Source organism: Lissotriton vulgaris, chromosome 1_1, assembly GCF_964263255.1.
Source record: "Lissotriton vulgaris chromosome 1_1, aLisVul1.2, whole genome shotgun sequence".
NCBI lineage: Eukaryota > Metazoa > Chordata > Amphibia > Caudata > Salamandridae > Lissotriton > Lissotriton vulgaris.
This window is the reverse complement of record NC_141685.1, coordinates 885,504,891-885,524,711: the sequence shown is the minus strand read 5'-3', so window position 1 is coordinate 885,524,711 and position 19,821 is coordinate 885,504,891.

The following is a 19,821-nucleotide window of genomic DNA, read 5'->3' as shown; positions in this document are numbered from 1 at the left end:
CGGTGGAGGAATTCCCCCAGAGAGATTTGCGGATTGCTGCATTCCTGTGAGCTCGGTGGGACGCACCAGAGAAAGGAAGAGCCAGGCTCTACATTAAACTTTAAAGGGTGCTCTTTGATTCATAGAGAGATCACGGGAAGGGGTCCTGGGCACATCTCATGAAGGAGATGGCATTTATAAGAGAATCATAAGGACTAGGGCTAAGGCCCTTGGGTAACCTTTTGATACACACATCACTGTGGCTGACATCGAAGTGTGAACCTTTTGTCATTCCCATGGTCTGCGTTTTTACATTTGGAGTCCCTCCTGCTGTGACAGATTGCTTTCTGGAGGAAGTGCAGGGAAGAGGAGATTTGATTTTCAGTTGATTTTGTTATTTTTAAAGTGTGATGAATGCCCAAGGGCTTCTGGGCGCTAGCGTCACTGAGAAAGATCCGCTCAAAGCTCACAGTCAGACTGTCTATAATGAGAGAGAGAAAAGCCATGTTTTTAGATGCTTTCTAAAGATATACAGACTTATTTGTTTTCTCAAGACCCGGGCCATAACTGGAATCTGGGGTGGGCAAAACATCTGCCGCCCCAGAAGTCTTTATTGATTTTAGGAACCAACAGCGTCTTGGAGCGTAGTGAGCGAAGACATCTTCTGGAAGAATACAACCAAAATCTTTTCTTGAGATATTACGGGCCAGCTAAGTAAAGGGCTTTATATGCACTACACAGTGCTTAAAAGTCCACTCTCGCTTTAATGGGGAGACTGAATCATTCTTCTTGATATTTTTCAGGAAGCATACTGCAGCATTCTGCAGCCTCTCAAGTTTCTTTAAAAGGCCTTCCTGCATGCCCAAATATAGGGCATTGCAGCAATCCAGCCTTGACAAGACCAATTAGACAATGACTGTTTTCTGCAGTTTATACGGAATGTATGGAAAGATTTTCTTTAGAATTTTGGGAAGAAAAAATCGAAGGAGATGTTCTGATTTGTCTGGTCAGAAAAGATATGTTTCGAGTCAAATATGACTCCCAGATTTTTCACTTTCAACACTGGAGTGGGAAGGATTCCAAGAGTCAGTGGCCACCAAAAATGATTCCAGAATGACATGTTCTTCCCAAATAGGAGCACGTCTATCTTTTCAGAATTTGCAAGACTTCTGTCTGTGACCAGGACTAGAGGCTAAGGCCTGCCAGTCTCCCAGCTGGGTGAGAGGACATTACCCAGGGAATCCAATACCACCTGCCCTGGAAACTGAAGCACCAGTGCCTGCCTGCCTGCTTGTCAATACCAGTATGCCCTGTGGGGTAGAGGAGAGCACTGGAGGGAGTGAGGTCCAGTGGGAGACCCTGGCAATTAGATCTTTGAAGCAAGGTGTGAGGAGACTGATTCTGCAACGATCTGATCGTAGCACGTGTACAGAGGCAAGTCATTGACCCCATATGCCAGGTGGAGATGCCGTAAAGATTACTGCCATGCTGATCTGGCTATAGGCTGTGTGCGAACTGAAGTCAGTAACCCAGTATGCCAGGTGGGGCCGCTGTGAAGATTGCTGCGATGCCAATTGCCCATGTATAGACTGAGGTAGTTCACCCAATCTGCCAGGTGGGACCACTGTCAAGATAACTGCTGTGCTGATTGTGGAGTAGTCAATGTGTGTAATGAGGAGGGTGACCCTGTGTGCCAGATTGGTTCACCAAGGACAAGGCAAGCAGCTTGGTCTGGTTGAGATGGCCGTCAAGAAGAAGAGGTCACCTTGCTAGTCCATGCAGGCCAGAGCCCCAACTGAGGATCAGCACCAGGATCGTTGAATCTGCACCCCCTTCCCCAAATGTGGGCAGGATCCATGGAAATGTACTGTCATCAAAGCAGCATCAAGGACTCCGGGCTGTTGGCCCTGCAGGATCACATTTGTGGAACTCAAGGACATCTGACTGATGCCACTACAGGGCTGCATGTGTGATACTCACCAGAGACAGCTGCTGCAGCTTCAGCGCCCACAAGAGGGGCGCTCTCGGAGATTCCGGTTGTGCATGTCCTGCTGGTGAGGGTAAGACTGATTGACCGGGTGGAAGGCACCGGAGGAACTTGCCTGCCATATAGCACTTCTGCCCTAAAACACTTTTGACTTTATTTGGAGTCTGAGTGGGACTCCTGAGACTTGTAGTGGGGCTTAACCTGAATGCACCTACAGTGAATGGGGAACAACAGCTACCACTAGCAAGAGGAGAGTGGGACTCAGGAACCCGCCTATTGAAATAGTAGAACCCTAACCTTGGAGAATTATGTGTATATTTTATGAACACTGTATTTTACTTTGTGTTGGTATATAAATTCTTGTTTTTCCATAAAACCAAGTATTTGACTGGACAATCAGTTATTGCTGCTACTGGCCGTATTTTGAGTTGTGAGCCTGTTTTCTCCCCACTGTGTCTACCTCCCTCTTGATCACCTCTCCTCCCGAAAAGCCTTGGACTGCTTGACCGGCACTACCACGGAGCGTCAAGCACTTAAGGGTTAGTCTGCCCAGTTGGTCAGGATCCACAGTAGGTTGTCCCTGGAATATCAGGATTAAAAGGCCTCAACCCCCATAGTTGGACCCAGAAGTTCCCACTTTCCCACTTACCCTGTGGCCCTCTGAACGGGCTTCTGACAAAGGGGTAAATCAATCTTCGCTGGCAGGTCATCCCGAGGGCAAGAAGAAGAAAGACCTTTTATCACAGATTGTTTGGTATTCCATATTAAGTCAGAGTGTAGTTATTATATCAAAGCAAACACAAGGAGATGATGGACGAAGCGCTGAAACTTTTCAGACACTCACCCCCAGTCACAGATCTGGGTTGAATCCATCATTGTTCTTAAGCTCACTTCGCCACTCCAGTTCAGACACAGCTATATGCAAATCAGTCTTGACCCTGTGCCTCATGGGAACAGTGCAGCCCGAACTGCCAAGCCATGTCTTCCCTTGACCGGAAATAAGCGTCCTTGGACCGGTTTTGGGCTAACAGCCCTCATCAGCCAGGCTAGCTTTAATCCAGTCACAACGTGAGCAAGGGACCCACGTCTGGGCATACCCTGCCAATTTAGGGCGAACAAAGCAAACACAAGGAGATGATAGACGGAGCGCTGAAACTTTTCAGACACTCACCCCCGTCACAGATCTGGGTTGAATCTATCATCGTTTTTTAGCTCACTTCGCCACCCCATTCGTTCTTTAGCTCACTTGACCCACTTCCTGGAGGATAACAACATCCTGGACTACTCCCAATCCGGCTTCCGCAGCAATCACAGCACCAAAACCGCCCTCATCGCCGCCACCGACTACATCAGGACAATACTGGACAAGGGCGAAACTGCGGCCCTCATCCTCCTGGACCTCTCGCCCGCCTTCGACACGTCTGCCACCACACCCTGCGCACACGCCTCCAAGACGCAGGGATCCAAGACAAAGCCCTGGACTGGATCACCTCCTTCTCACCGGCAGAACACAGAGAGTCCGCCTCCCCCCTCCTTCTGGTCCGAAGCCACCACAATCACCTGCCAATACCCAAATTGGGTTTGGACTCAAAATCAGTAAGGCCAAGCCTCAATTGAACAAAGAACAGCAGAACTGCCAGTACTGATGCCTATTCATCTCATTTAATTCCGAGGGTACATATTGACATTAAACAACATATACCATAGACCTCTTTTTCCGACTGAGTTAATCAAAAGTTTCATTTATTTCAATTATTTCATTACAAAAAAGTAAAACAAATCCTTAAAACACTTGCACCTACCAACACAGTCACCCTCTAAGTTTTTAATATATACTCCGCTAACATTCTTCACCCTTTGACACCCAATCCACCATCTTCATACAATTCCATGCATTCGCAACCAACCCTTTTGCACTCACCACATCATCCAGTACTCACACTGTCCTTTCAAACCAACAGAACAATTATTTCAATTTTTGTTAAATACAAGCCATAGAAAACGCATTACACAAAATATATACAATAAGTCGACCAATCAGAATGATTCACAAATCTTATGGACAGAAAATAAAGGTCTACGCATTTCAAACACCCTCACATCCCGGAGTTCTCATCAGGACCTCAAAGCTGGAAAAGAAAAAAAGTTCTTTCAGTAAAAAGAAATGTCCTTTAGCCTCCCCTTAAAACTCTGTACCTCTTATTCCTACTTCAGCTTACCGCATTTACAGTCTAGAACTGCACATCTAGTGGATTTCATAAATGCCATCTAAATCAGAAAACAAAAGACAAAGCCACGAGCTACTGTCAGTCCCAAGTTTTTAACCAAAGCTGTAACAACTCCACACATTCCATCATGCAGGCTTATTTGTATCTTACTTTTTCTTGTTTAGCAGTTCCTCTTACTTGAGGAGGTGATCCCAGTGCTTTCTTCCTACGGACAAAAGCCCTGGTTCCACTTCCATTTTATAACTGTGCTGCGTTTGTGAATTCAAAAAACAAGACTCAGTGGCCACAAAACAACTTTTTAAGCGTAAACTACTCACTTATAGGATCGTGGGCATGGACTCAGGGGCATATTACCAAGGCAGGCAAAATGAAATTATCACCGCTTTTGCGTCCGTTTTAGGCCACAAAGCAGCAATAATTTAATCGCCCTATTAGCAAGCTGTTGCTAACATCAGTTAGCGACAGCTTTTAGATGATAGCGAGCGGTTTGGGGCCCACTTTGCATGTCAGCGATATTTTTCGCTCATGACATGCAAAGTGGGCATACCCAACCTGTTAGAGACTGAAAGCAGTCGCTAACATTGCTATCGCCTATTATCAATGCAGGCGTAGCGATTAAACTATTCGCGCTAAGCGCGAATATCGCCAAATCCTAACGCCTGCTCAGACCACTTCTTTGCCTGTATATCCAATGGGAGGTAGATATTCAGGTTAAGTCCCTATTATCGATAATGCCTGAATATGGCTGAATTTCCAGCGATATTCACGCATTTCGCCGCTATCGCCGGATATTTTATCGCTTTAGAGATAAACGTTGCTAATAGCACGTTATCTCTGCAATAATATCCGGCGATCCGCGGCGATAAAAAAAATGTCGCTAAGCTTATTTAGCTATAAATATCGCTAGTTGTTGATAATATGCCCCTCAATTCGTCCGGTTTCTGTCTATGCAGTTCAAATCTGGCAGAAGCCTGTAATAATGAAAAAAGGGGGGCTTTTTACGTGCATGGTTTAAATCCCCGCTGCTCCGTGGAAGTGCGGCGCTTCAAAGAAAAGAAACCGCCAGACCGGCAAACACTTGCAGTACAGCCCGTGGTCACCAGAAAACAAAGCGGACCACGGAGCAGCGGGAATTTGAACCACGAGCTAAGGTAGGTTTTGGGATAGTGAAATGATGCGCAGAGCTCGTTAGAATGAATTAGACTGGAACGTAAAAAGCCCCCCTTTTTTCATTATTACAGGCTTCTGCTAGATTTGAACTGCATAGACAGAAACAGGACAAATTGAATCCATGCCCACGATCCTATAAGTGAGTAGTTTACGCTTAAAAAGTCGTTTTGTGGCCACCGAGTCTTGTTTTTGAAATCACAAACGCAGCACAGTTATAAAATGGAAGTGTAATCAGGGCTTTTGTCCGTAGGAAGGAAGCACTGGGATCATCAACTTAAGTAAAAGGAACAGCTAAACAAGAAAAAGTAAGATACAAATCAGCTTGCATGATGGAATGTATGGAGGTGTTAAAAACCTGGGACTGACATTAGATCTTGGCTTTGTCTTTTGTTTTTTTGATTTAGATGGCATTTATGAAATCCACTAGATGTGCCATTCTAGACTGTAAATGAGGTAAGCCGAAGTAGGAATAAGAGGTACAGAGTATTAAGGGGAGGCTTAAGGACATTTAGTTTTACTGAGAGAACTTTTTTTATTTTCCAGCTTTGAGGTCCTGATGAGAACCCTGGGATGTGAGGGTGTTGGAAATGCGTAGACTATTATTTTCTGGCCATAAGAATTGTGAATCATTCTGATTGGTTGACTTATTGTATATATTTTGTGTAATGTGTTTTCTATGGCTTGTATTGAACAAAAATTGAAAAAAATGTTCTGTTGGTTTGAAAGGACAGTGTGAGTTCTGGATGATGTGGTGAGTGACAAAAGGGTTGGTTACGAATGCACGGAGTTGTATGAAGATGGTGGGTTGGGTGACAAAGGGTGAAGAATGTTAGCGGAGTATATATTCAAAACTCAGAGGGTGACTGTGTTGGTAGGTGCAAGTGTTTTAAGGATTTTTGACTTTTTTTGTGATGAAATAATTGAAATAAAAGAAACGTTTGATTAACTCAGACGTAAAAAGAGGTCTATGGTATATGTTGTTTAATGTCAATATGTACCCTCAGAATTAAATGAGTGACTAGGCATCAGTACTGGCAGTTCTGCTGTTCTATCATCCCTCAGCCCGACCCATTTTAACATCTACATGGCACAGCTCGCCAACATCGTCTGAACGCACCACCTCAACATCGTCTCATATGCCGACGACACCCAGCTGATCCTCTCCCTCACCAAGGACCCGTCCACCGCCAAATCCAACCTACATGAGGGAATGAAGGCCGTCGCAGAGTGGATGAAGACTAGCCGACTGAAACTGAACTCAGACAAGATGGAGGTCCTCATCCTTTGCTTCACCCCCTCGGCATGGGAAGACTCCTGGTGGCCGTCCATGCTGGGAGCGACCCCGACAACCACCAAACACACACGCAACCTGGGAGTCATCCTGGACTCAACGATCTCTATGACCCAGCAAGTCAACACAGTTTCATCCTCCTGCTTCAACACCCTCTGCTTGCTCCGCAAGATCTACAGATGGATCCCCACCAAAACCAGAAGAACGGTCACCCAAGCACTCGTCAGCAGCAGGCTGGACTACGGCAATGCCCTCTACACAGGAACCATGGCCACACTCCAGAAGAGACTCCAACGCATACACAACGCCTCCGAACGCATCATCCTCGGACTCCCTTGCCACTGCCACATCACCACCCACGTGAAAGATCTGCATTGGCTCCCGGATCACCTTCAAGCTCCTCACCCACGCTCACAAAGCACTCCACAATGCTGGACCAGCATACCTCAACGAACGACTATCCTTCTACCCCCTAAACCGCCAGCTTTGCTCTGCCGACCTCGCACTCGCCACCGTCCCACGCATCCGCCGAACGACCACCGGCGGAAGATCATTCTCCCACCTCACCGCCACACCCTCCCCATCCACCTGCGTCAGACCGAGGACCTGCTGACCTTCAGGAGACATCTCAAGACCTGGCTGTTCGACCAGTAGCTGCTCCCCCATCTACTCAGCGCCTTGAGACCCTCACGGGTGAGTAGCGCGCTCTGCAAATGTTTGATTGATTGATTAATTGACGTGGATCCCTTGCTCACTTTGCCACTGAATTCAAGCTAGCCTGGCTGATGAGGGTAGTTACCCCGAAACCAGTCCCAAGATGCTTGTTTCCGGTCCAGGGAAGACCTGGCTTGGCAGTTCGGGCTGGACTGTTCTCATGAGGCACAGGGTCAAGAGTGATTTGCATATAGCTGGGTCTGAACTGAGGTAGCGAAGTGAGCTAAAGAATGATGATGGATACAACCTAGATCTGGGACTAGGGGTGAGTGTCTGAAAAGTTTCAGCTCTCCGTCCATCATCTCCTTGTGTTTGCTTTGTTCACCCTAAGTTGGCAGGGTATGCCCAGACGTGGATCCCTGCTCACTTTGCCACTGGATTCAAGCTAGCCAGGCTGATGAAGGGTGTTACCAGAAACCGGTCCCAGGATACTTGTTTCCGGGTCGAGAGTCATTTGCATATAGCTGGGTCTGAACTGAGGTGACGAAGTGAGCTAAAGAAAGATGTTGGATATGACTGGGGGTGAGTGTCTGAAAAGTTTCAGCGCTCCGTCCATCTTCTCCTTGTGTTTGTGTTATTATATCAAAGACACAACGTAGTTGACTGTCAAGGATCAAAACGTATACCTGAAATGCGTTGGTATAATTTGGTAAAGGATGGAGACCCTCTTCCATCAAAAGGTGCCATTCATCATCATAGGGCCCCTCAGCACACCAACACTAAGCGTGATGCCAGTCTGCGCTACTACACTCTTGGAAAGAGTGCCGCTGTGGGAATAGGTGTGAGTATATAAAGGGTACAACTCATAGAGAGGAACACAAAGCTGATAAAACTACCTCTTGGTGGACACTTCATTTTATTCTTATCTCCAGTGGGTAAGGGTAAAAGGAATGCAGGGATTAATTCAACCCACTGTGGGAGGTCAACATGTTTATGCCTAAGTAGTTCCCTTAAACAAGAGACGTAAAGTCGTTCTTCAGGACCATACCCCTCTCTGCTAGTCTAACTCGTAAGGTGGGAGTAGATCAAAGGTAAAGAAAGTTACACAACCAGTAGCAAAAGAATCTTCATATGAATCCATCTGTTCTGTTCTTGTGTTTGTCAAGAAACAAAACACACACATTACATGACATAACATAAAAACAGTGACAGAAGTGATGAGCCCCTTCGGCAAGTGGGGCCTGGATTCCGCTGTGTACAACACCATGTAGGTGACAAGTGGCATAGGACACAGAACCCATATTTGGGGGAAAAAGGGTTTTACACGTGTTAAGTTAGGATCTTGTCTCCACTGAATTTACAGACAGGACCTGAGCAACCTAAAGAATATTCTCGAAGTATAGTAGATGAAAAGTTTAATAGGCTGCAAATATCGTCTCTTACCGCTATATAGTACCCATAGTACATATTTGCTCAATTAAGGAAATGCTTAAAAAGGGTACTTTCAAAACTGTATAGTTAAGAAAATTAGATGATATAGCCCCTGTCACAAAAGAACATGTTAGCAAGATAGGTGGAGTGTCAACGATGAATGAACAAATTCTCAGATGGCCTGCTAAATGAAGGCAGAATTGGCTGAACTAAGGTCACTCAGTATGCATTGATGCACAGCAGTCGCTCTGAAACGGGTTTTGTATGTGTGTCCAGCAATGATAGTCTATTGTTCTTTTTGGCTCTTTTCATTGCTTCATTAACCAGTTTACGAGGATAATCCCTTTGCATCAGTTGTTCACTCACTAGTGTGGGTAGGTGTTAAAGGTGTGCAAGTTGGAAGAATTTCTTCTGAGGTGAGAAAACTGTCCAACTGGCTGTAGGATACAAGCTGTTGTAGGGTAGGAGAAAATTCATATCAGTTGACTTTCTCCATAATTCTTTGCTCAATCTGCATTCATTGGGGTATAGTTGTGAATCCAAAAGAAAGTTTCCTTTTATGAATATTAACCCTACACACTTTGCTTTGCTTTGCTATTAACTGATCTGGAAGCTTGGGTATCTATCATTAATCTGATTTGTAAACAAAAGCCACTTTTAAATCAAAAACTAGTACTCTGGACAGTGCTACTTCACTTCCTTAACAATTTATGGCGCAACTTAGATGAGCAGGAATTGCTTATTTTCTTAGATGACAAAATGTCGTTTGACAAAGTAGAGAACTTATTCAAAGTGTCCAAACGGAACAATTGGGGTATTCCACCCTTATTATAAGGCATGTTTAATCATCACACTGGAGTACGTGGGTCTGGATCTAACTGGGGAGGAATTCGCTCCTTTAAAACAAACTATTTAGTCAAAGTGGTTTATAACAGGGGAGTGTTTAGCATCTCTGTATTAAAGCTATATACTACTGATGCTGCAGGTAGCAAAGAAGGTACAGGTAAGTTTACACCCAAAGAGGACTCTCCCCATTTCCAAATGTTGCCATGTGCTGATGATACAATCATGCTCAACTGGACCACCATAGGTCTACAATGAATACTTACCAGGCTTCATAAATATAATTAATTTAATCATGTAACAGGTAATGACAATCAATCAGTAGTCCAGGTGTGTGGTACCCAACCTGGCATAAAAGAGAGATGGAAAATTGGGGATCTCTTGTAGTTACATATATCAATCAATCAATCAATCAACAGCATTTGCAAAGCGCAGCACTGTGACCCCTAGGGGTATCTGGTTGCTGAGTCTCTGTCGAAGAGCCAGGTCTTGAGTCTCTTTCTGAAGTATGTCAGCAAGGGGGCTGTGCAGAGATAGAGGGGAAGGTAGTTCCAGGTTTTGGTAGAAATGTAGGGGAAGGAGTGTACACGGCTGTGACTAGATGTGTGTGCGAGGGTGAGTGAATAGGAGCACAGGTGTCTAGTGGGTTGATGGAAGTTCAGTCGATGGTTGAGATAGGTGGGTGGGAGGGCTTTGTAGGCATGCGTGAGGACTCTGAACTGGCTTCATTTCTGGATGGGGAGACCGGGGAGGTCTTCCAGGTGCAGTATTTTTGGGCATTTGGTTTGAGGGGCGTGTATGGTATGAGGTACAGCTTACCATTTTAAAGACCAAGGTACATTTGTTAAATTGTGTGTTGTAAAGCATGTCAAATAATTTTGACTCTCCTTCTGTTTGTCTTTAGTTTCTAGTTGTGATGACTAACCTGATGACCTTGCTATCTTATGGGTCAGTTGCCTTTGAGGGGAAGTTTATTTACAAGGAAGAAGTGGCACAATCCTCTGTTTTTCAGACAATTTTTGCTGGATCAGTGGAGTGCCAAAGCAAAGTGAGACTGGAATTGAATATATGAAAGCAGAATGAAATTATATTTTCTTACTCCCTGTATTCACCATTGGGTGGCCAATACTGATAACCTGACAGCAGAAATTTGGAAAGCAGTCAACAAACAATCTGTTCCTTTAAACCCAATGACCATTCATCATCATGACTCACTGAGTTATCTTTGTCTCTGAAGTCATTGGACATGGACATCAGCACCAGAAGTAAGATTCTAGCAAAACCAATGGTCCATGAAAACACAAGATTCACAGACTGGGCAGAATTCAAGAATAATATGTTTATAAGATTTGTAAGCGATGTCTATACAATAAGTATTCTTCATTTTTAGCTGTCTTCTCCATTGTCTGCATCATTAAGCAAAAAAGGTTTTTATGTTTGGTTGTTTCATGCTAAGGATTTAGATGAATTTAGGGATTCTTGGACATCCTATAAATAAATGATCACTGCACGCAATACAAAATTGAGAAAAAACTGCTGAGGCATATTATTGGTTTATTTTAGTACCTGTTCCCTGCCTGCCAAAGATGGTTAGGCTGTGAATTTAATGCAAGAGATGTTAGGTCATTTAGGAAAGCCATTTAGCAAGTCTTCAGTGGGACTGATGTTAAAGTAACTGATCTTTTTCTAAAATACAAGGACTATGTTATGTGTGTTTTTTTTATAACATTGGCATTTTTTATTTCTCTTGTGGGTGTAATTTTATGTTAAATACATTTTGAACATTTATATGAGATTTCAATTAATCAGCAAAGTACTTTTTGGTTAGTACTTGCTTGGGCTTATGTTGCTGCTTCAGCAGGCGCTAATGCATTCTGCTTTTTTAGGCTTGGAATTAGCCAATACATTTTTAACTTAATGATATTACATGTATACAATACATTTACTCATAGGGATTTTCAGCCAGCCCTCTTCATTTATTAGGCTCTTGTGTCATTCTGAATTTCTTTACCCACTACACTATACATCATGGAGCAATAGGTAATAATCTTTATTTGCATGATTAATTAAAATCTTTGCAAAAAACATAATACATAAAACCTTCTCTAGGACTAAAACACACTTAAAATCACAACGAGTCCAGGAGTGCAAATCCATGCAGAACATGTTTGTCAGATATTACATAAAACGTTTTCTTATTGAGAGTGTAAAATCATAGCTTGACATAGTAGAAAGAGGGTATTATAGCGGGTTATATAACTGTGGTCCGTTAAAAGTGATAAAGTGTATGATCCATAATTATCATGCATTACTTTAAAATTCTCTGTGACTAAACATCTAAAATCACTATTCCCCATAAAGTGCATGTTGTAAAGAGTTATTTAACTGTGTGTCATTAAAATGTAATGTATGATTAAATGTTGATCATAAAATTGATTTAAGACAAATGTCCTTTATGTATGAGCATTTCACTGAACTTAAATAAAAACTTTACTAGCCTCATTTTCAATTGGGTGTTGACTGGGTTCATCGCCTCCATAATAGCCTGTCTGCAAGACCGCACATTATGAGTGTTGCAGGCTCTACACAAGATGTCTCTGTGCTCTCGGAGAGCTGAGCCAGACAGACCATATGCTTAAGCGTTTCTTTTCCGGTTGTGCACAGCCAATAGGTACAATCTGTGAGTTGGGGAAGCCACTTGGGTATGAAGTCTGATGTTGGAAACACCCCAAATCAATAATGAATAAACGTCTGTTTGATATACTTCAAGTAGTCTGTGCTTAAAAATGCCTGGTGGCATTTCACATTGTATGTATGTAACACCATCCAGGCGTGCTTTTCCTGTACTAGCGCGTTCTAATCCTCTAATTTGCTAACCTTGTAAGGGCTGATTGGGCAATAAGTTAGCCTACGTAACCCATTGGCTAACTTTACTGTGAGTGACGGCATTCTTCCGTTTCTTCAAGGAGCACATCCACATGCAAAGTAGTCATCTTTAGTGCCAGGCACTACTAAGGCAATGTGTGCTTTTTGAGACCCTTTGTTTTTAGTCTGTTTTTTTATTTTTTATTGACAAAGGCCAGGCAGCTTCTCTAATCAATACATTTTTTCCAAAACTATGAGAAAACCAAACACCATTTACAACGCCAACTGGCTGGCAGCCAATGACAGGCCTATTAGCTTGGCCAATGCTTGTTTTGTGTTTCTTCTTATTTATCAGCCATTTTTCCGGTCTGTAAACAGAAGTCTTTTACCCTTTGAAAGAATTATCTCTAATTGGGCACAACTTTGTATAGTGTTTACTTAATCATGCTAAATATGAATCTTTAACCCCTGCCTCCTACACAAATAAGTACTGACTGCCCGGCATAGCTACCCTGGGAGGATCAAGGACCTAAAAGTAACTAGGTTACGCAATCGGATTGCAATAGCGTTGGTGGCCTTTGGACACCTGTAGTATCTGAAAGCAGCCCTGAAGCATGTTGCCAATAACCACTGGCTGCTGCAGGTCGAGGGGGGAAAGGCTGCATTTTGAGCCCTAATCCCTTTCTTCTACTAATACCCATAGCTAATGGCACTATAAATCCTTTTAGGTGGTGGGTTTATTGGGGGAATTTTTTTTAGTAGAAGTATAAATTTTATTCGGTAAAAAATTTCACCATAAAAGAATACATTTTATACAATTATACATTACTATTTGGTTAAAAGAAAAAGGGAAATGAAGAACATTATATAAAACCTAGCACAATAAAATTTCCTTGGTAAAGTGAAACCTGCACATTATACAGTACGTTGGGTGATTTTTATGAGGCCCCAACCAGCATTCTCATCAGTACACTGTTGCATAATGGTTGGGATGACTTCAAAAGCCGTACTAATCTCAACATATTGTCCAACCAATAGGGGCCAGCTAACTGTTTGGCGGGGCAGAGTGTTGCTTCATCCTCCTAATGCGAGTCAACCATGCACTACTCAGGAATTTGGCCACCCGCATACCATGGCAGAGGAAGACGGGTCAGTGGTGAGAACTCGTAAGGCCATTCTATGGCACCTCAAACCCAACCCCATACATACTGGTTTCAGCCAAACCTTCCTAGCAACTTTGTAAGCGGGGCAGGCAAAAAGTAAATGCGCCACAGACTCCTTTGGAGCCGCGCACCCGGGGCAGGGGTGCGGAGAGCCACCAGCGTTGGACCATCCCGAGGTGAACTCGTGCACCGGAAGGGTCCCATACCTGAGTTTTAAATAAAGGGCTCTATCCAGGGGCTTGGCTATGAGATCGAGGAAGGGTTCCAACTTCCTAGACCATTTAAACTCTAAGAACCGCTCTGTGAGTAAACCCCCAACCCCCCTGCGTGTTGCCTCTGCATGAACCCAGTCCCAGTATAACTTCTTAATCACTGGTTTGGGAGGTGGCTTTTGACTCGCCTACGCATCCCTCAGGCCCAGTTGCACCACCAGCTGCCTCACATTGTTCAACCACCCGATCTTATTACCGATGTCCAGCGAAATTAGTTCATCTAACACGGCAGCATAGTTGGCGAGCTCCCCAGTCCTTCGCAGCCGAACCCAAAACAGTAGGGGGCGCAGCCGCACTAGATCTTTAAAGGATCGCCTGCCCAGATCTAGCCGCAAAGGAATTAGCGGGGTGGAGACAGGGAGAGCCAACAAGTCCCTCAGAAACTTGTTTTCCGCTGCAACTAGCTCTGCAACATTTTCGAACCCCCACAGCTCCGAGCCATACAGTGCAGCCGGGAGGATCTGACCCTCATAGATTGCCATGACCGGTGCCACGGGTTTACTCGTTGACTCCCGATGCTCTCTCAGAGTCACCCCTGACACTCTTTTATGGCTGAGCAACATTTTTGCCAGGTGGTCCATCCAATTCATCCGACTATTTACCCGCACCCCCAAATAGTCGAATGAATGAACCAACTCCAGGGGTGCCCCATTGAGCGTGAAGTTATTTCTAAATCTTTTGGAGGGTGAGAGAGCCATGAGCTTAGTTTTCGAGGTATTAATAGTGAGTCCTCTATCTATACAAAAGGAGCTGAATCGGTGTAGGAGCCTTTGAAGTCCCGCCGGGGATTTGGAGATCAGTATGGTGTCATCCGCGAAGAGTAGAGTGGGGATTCTTTCCCCCGCCAGGGATGGTGCGTCCACCTCTTCCTCTCTCAGATGATCCACCACTCCATTTACAAATAGAGAGAAGAGGGTCGGTGCCATAACGCATCCCTGGCGTACTCCCCTCCTCACGGGCACCCTATCTGTCAACTGGCCCTGGGTGCCCCATCTGATCCTCGCATAATTCCCCTCGTGGAGCCTTACAATAAAACTCAAAAGAGACCCAGGGAAACCCATCTTCTCCAACGTCTCCCATAGCCTTGCTCGAGGGACCAGGTCGAAAGTCGTTTTGAGATCGATGAAAGCCATATAAAGGCTACCCCTTTTGATGGTGACTGACTTCCAATAGATCCCAAAAAAGCGAAAGATCTGGTCCATCGTGCCCACCTTCTGGCGGAATCCTGCTTGAAGGTGGGAGAGGATTTGTTCCTCTTCCATCCAGGCTCCAACCCTTGAGATAATGACCCTGCCAACCACTTTCTGAATCACGTCTATCAGACTGATGGGTCTGTAATTGGCAGGGTCCTCTCTAGCCCCCTTTTTAAACACAGTGACCACCTCGGCGCCCTTCCAAGAGTCTGACACAGGATGACCCCTGTCGATGAGGTTCATTATAAGGGCAATTAGTTCGGCCCAAGCCCTAGGTTCCTTTATCAAAAGGTCCCCCGGTATCCCATCCGGGCCGGCCGCCTTCTTCGGGGTCAGATGTCTGATAGCCGCTACTACCGCCGAGGGCAAAAATGGATCCTCAAGCTCCCTTATAAGTTCCCCTTCTCTACCCCTGGCTGCCGTTAAACAAGGGGCGATTTCAGTTCCACCATATAGTGCCGAAAAGTGGTCTACCCATTGCTGACTTGTAATGTGGGTGGCTAGTGGCTGTGCGCTCAGTTGCCTAGCTTTATTAATAAGGTCCCAGAATAACCTTGGATTCCTCATGGTGACAGCACAGTTTAAATCCTGCCAATTTTGTTCCTCCCACTCTCGTTTGGCCTGTGCCACTACCCTTAAATAGTCCTTCCTAGCCGCTCTAGTGAGGGATCTTTTTTGAGTAGGGCAGCTGTTAGCTCTTGTCTTTTCCCCTTACACTTGGCCGAGTACCAGGGATTACTAGAAATGGGAGGTATATTATTAGCTCTACGGCTTTTCCCTTTGATTGAAAAATATTGGCTCACCTGCTCTATTGTATTTTTGTAGGCTGTATCAAAAGCAATGGGCGGTTCCGGGGCACGTCCCATCCCCTGTTGCCGTGCTGCCAAGTCCAAGGTCAGATCTACCACAAGAGATTTTATACTCCCAAGTTGTTCTTCCTTTAATTGTGCCTTGTACCATTTCAACCTACGGTTACTATTGTAGGGGATAACCTCTTTGGTTAACCTCAAGGGAGCACTGGTCCCCCACCCTTTGGGTTACCCCACCTAAACTTGGTGCAGAGGGGTTTGTGGTCGCTATCCTGTGTAGCCACCACCTCCATATCTATTAGGTCTTTCCACAATCTAACGTCCAGTAAGATGTAATCAATTCTAGACGGACCATTAAGCCTGTTGAATGTCATTGCACCAACCCTGTCGGACAAAGTCCTACCGTTGAGTGCTCTTAAGTTATGTTCCCTAGTGAGGGCGTTAATTTGTATTGCCCTTGCTGACCATTTTTGAATAGGGGGTATTGACAAGGTTGGAATAGACCATCTAGAATCTTCTCCCTCAGTGCCCAAGGGATCATCCCCGCTAAGAGGTTCAAACATGCAGTTAAAATCCCCGCCCACTATAATTTTAGCAGAAGGGGAACACTTAGCTATTGCTAAGTCTAAACTCGTTAAGGTTACTGAGGAAGTGTCCCCCGGTGTCCCTCTAGCATAAACATTAAATAATTCAAGCCTACTCCTCTCAGCGTATCCCCTGGATGAGAGGTGTAGGACGTCCCTACACGCTGAATCTTGAATAACAATATCCCAATCCAGATCAATTTTGATCCAAGCCGACAGTCCTCCCGCGGGTCTGCCCTTCCCATTACTTACTGCGGGGGAGAAATATGTAGTGTTAGCCTGATTTGTGTAGTGGGAGCAGGCTCCAGGTTTCCTGGAATAGGGAAACATCAAACTTCTCGATGAATGTGTGCCATTCCGGTAGAGCCATCTTTCTTTTTAACCCTGCCACGTTCCAGGATAACAGGTGTATAACCCTGTGACCTATAGGAGCCAAACCAGGAGCCCCCTTACTCCCATTCCTTCCCCCCTTCTTAGTCATGGGAATGGCATCCACATAGGTAGATGGCTTGGGGGATACAATGCTACCAACTATGGAGTCTATACGCTGTACATCCGTAGTGGCTCTAGTGATGCTACTATCCGAGCTTTGGGCTACCAAGGGACCTGCCTGTCTATTGTCATTTTCTCTTGTCACCCTTGGTGCCTCAAGATCAGTGCCCATTGGGTTAACCATACTTAGTCGGCCACCCCTCTCCCCCATAGTCTGTGAGCATCAGTCGCAATTTTCCATACCGGATAGCAATGAGAACCTGTTGCCTGTCTCCAAAGGGGTAAAGGGCCTCAAGTGCTCCATTCTACTATTGGTATTTCTGTTGTTTCTCTGGGGTGCCGTGATCCAGCCAAAGGGGTCAACCGTCTGGACGGGATACTGGCCATGAGGGGCATACCTATTGCTATATAATGGCGGAGGGTTAGCATGGGGAGGGTACAACCCATTTGTAAAAGATGGGGGAAGCACCACGGATCTAGGGTAAAAATATGTCAGAGCCCGTGGGGTGATACAATTATCCCCGCTTCCAGTGGGCCAATTTAATATGTAATCCACTGCACGCGGGTCTCTAAAATTGACCACCACCAGGTCACCCTCAATATCTTTACATCTGCTACCCAACCAGTTTAGCCGCCTGACATGCACTATCTCCCCGTCGATGTTATGTGAAATGGGCCTGTAAGTGCGCAACCAGTGCATTATTTTGTTTTTCAATTGAGCATAGCCCTCTCTCTTGTTATCTAGTAACGGCGGGACCCCTGTCAAGACGACCACAAAAGGCACAGCTTGTGGAGGTATCTCCACTTGTGGCCTTTTGGTCGCTGGAACTCTAATGTGTCTGGCGCTTCCCTGTTCCTCCCGCGTATTTCTTGTGGGGGCCTTTGTCGATCCCCTCTGGGAGTCACCCACTGGCCCTGCTACTGGGATGTTTGGAGGTTTTAGAGGGGGCGGTCTTTGATGTACAGGGAGGGCCCTACCAGGGGGCTGTGACTTCGACATGGGGGGCTGGATTGGTGCTGTTAGAGCATTAGTAGCGGGTAGCCTTAAGGCGGTTGCGGGCGGAGCAACCCCAGTCACCTGGGCCTTGGCTAAGGTAACCATACTACTTATGGCAGTCTCCAAGATGGTAAGTCTAATCTCAACTTTCTTTATGCTCTCACTAATGGGCAGGAGCAGAGACCTAAGTAAGAATTCCAAGTTCCCCAATGAAGTGACGGGAGGTAATGCATTCGGTAGTGGGTCCCCAGGAGTATTGTCATGGTCTGTGATGTTGGTACCCACGGCAGATGGAGCCACTACTAGCGGTAGTGGCAGAGTTGGATGAGATTCTGGCACCTCCACTGTTACCGTATCAGGAATGGCAGCGGGCTTTGAAGCTTTCCCAAAATCAGAGTGGGGAATTTTAGCTTTGCCCTGCCCTCCCCTCAACTTCCTTCTTCTCTTACTTGGAGGTGGGCCATGCATCTCTACCACAGCAACTTGTTTCGGCTTCGTCTTCTTTGGCTTTACTGCAGTGGGACTCTGGGTGATTAGATCAACAGCCGAACAACTGAGACTGGGAAAGGGGGAGGCACTTATAACCTGGTCGGGAGGCAAACAGGGATTGGGAATACAATCCCACAATAGAAGAGGGACACCATCCTGAGATAGTGGATCCTCACTAATGTTTGGAGAGCCTCCCTCCTGGGCGACAAGATGAAAAGTGGTGTCGATAAGGGGCCTATTTTTCATGTTTTCGACAGAGCGACGACGCTCTGCCCTGCGCTCAGCCAAGGAAGTTTCCTTATCACCATCACCCGGGACCCTGGAGAAATAATTGTCCAATGTCCCATTTCTAGCTCCCGCCACCCTCCCAGTGAGTCCCTCCACAGCCAGCGATGCCATGTCCGTCGCCTGTGTCAAGGTCCACAGTTCCAGTAAAATACAGGCGTAAGAGAGTAGGCCCAGCCCAGCCTACACTGGCCTACGAGGGCCTCAGAGGGCCCGCCCTTTGCCCGGGCTTAGCCCCGCGCTTTGTCCCGCGCGCGTCCCGCTTCGCGGAAAGCCCAGACTACTCTTGTAACCCTCAGCAGTTAAGGGGGCGTGGCCGCTTCGGGAAGAGGCTGCAGCTGTTTCGATCGCCTCGCAGTCCCGCAGCGGTAGGGAGGAGGTCAGCGGCTCACCGGCTAGCAGGCACAGCGCCTGCGGCGTCCACACAGCCCCGGCAGCAACACAGCAAGGGTCCAACTCCCCCAAAGGTCCAAACAGGAAGGCAGCACAAGTGAGTAGCACCCGCGCAGCGGGTGCTGCGAAAGGTTATACCTTTCCGATGTCAAGGGGGGGCGTGGCCGCTGCGGGAAGAGGCTGCAGCTGTTTCGATCGCCTTGCAGTCCCGCAGCGGTAGGGAGGAGGTCAGCGGCTCACCGGCGAGCAGGCACAGCGCCTGCAGCGTCCACACAGCACCGGCAGCAACACAGCAAGGGTCCAACTCCCCCAAAGGTCCAAACAGGAAGGCAGCACAAGTGAGTAGCACCCGCGCAGCGGGTGCTGCGAAAGGTTATACCTTTCCGATGTCAAGGGGGCGTGGCCACTGCGGGAAGAGGCTGCAGCTGTTTTGATCGCCTCGCAGTCCCGCAGCGGTAGGGAGGAGGTCAGCGGCTCACCGGCGAGCAGGCACAGCGCCTGCGGCGTCCACACAGCCCCGGCAGCAACACAGCAAGGGTCCAACTCCCCCAAAGGTCCAAACAGGAAGGCAGCACAAGTGAGTAGCACCCGCGCAGCGGGTGCTGCGAAAGGTTGTACCTTTCCGATGTCAAGGGGGCGTGGCCGCTGCGGGAAGAGGCTGCAGCTGTTTCGAACGCCTCGCAGTCCCGCAGCGGT